Source organism: Penaeus monodon, chromosome 34 (genome assembly GCF_015228065.2).
Source record: "Penaeus monodon isolate SGIC_2016 chromosome 34, NSTDA_Pmon_1, whole genome shotgun sequence".
Lineage (NCBI taxonomy): Eukaryota > Metazoa > Arthropoda > Malacostraca > Decapoda > Penaeidae > Penaeus > Penaeus monodon.
The window spans coordinates 34,528,223-34,528,425 of NC_051419.1; the positions used below are offsets into that span (position 1 = coordinate 34,528,223).

The 203-nt window shown below is 29.6% G+C and overlaps 1 protein-coding gene across 3 annotated transcripts in view; it reads left to right on the top strand.

Moving 5' to 3' along the window:
• The window catches only part of LOC119594780 (N(6)-adenine-specific methyltransferase METTL4-like), a 12,362-nt gene that overhangs the window by 3,883 nt on the left and 8,276 nt on the right, over positions 1 to 203 (top strand). The window lies entirely within an intron of this gene.

The following is a 203-nucleotide window of genomic DNA, read 5'->3' on the forward strand; positions in this document are numbered from 1 at the left end:
TTTTTAAGTTATAAAAAAAAGTCTATATTTTGACAGCAGGTAAGGGAGGCTTTATTATGCATCCCATTATACAGTAGAAGAGCATATTCATATATTTGGAATATAAGACATAAGGTCTATGCAAATGATCATAAGAAAAAAAAGAAAAAGAAAAATGGAAATGTCCATTCAACTGTAGGAGCCATATTAACATAATGCTGCCA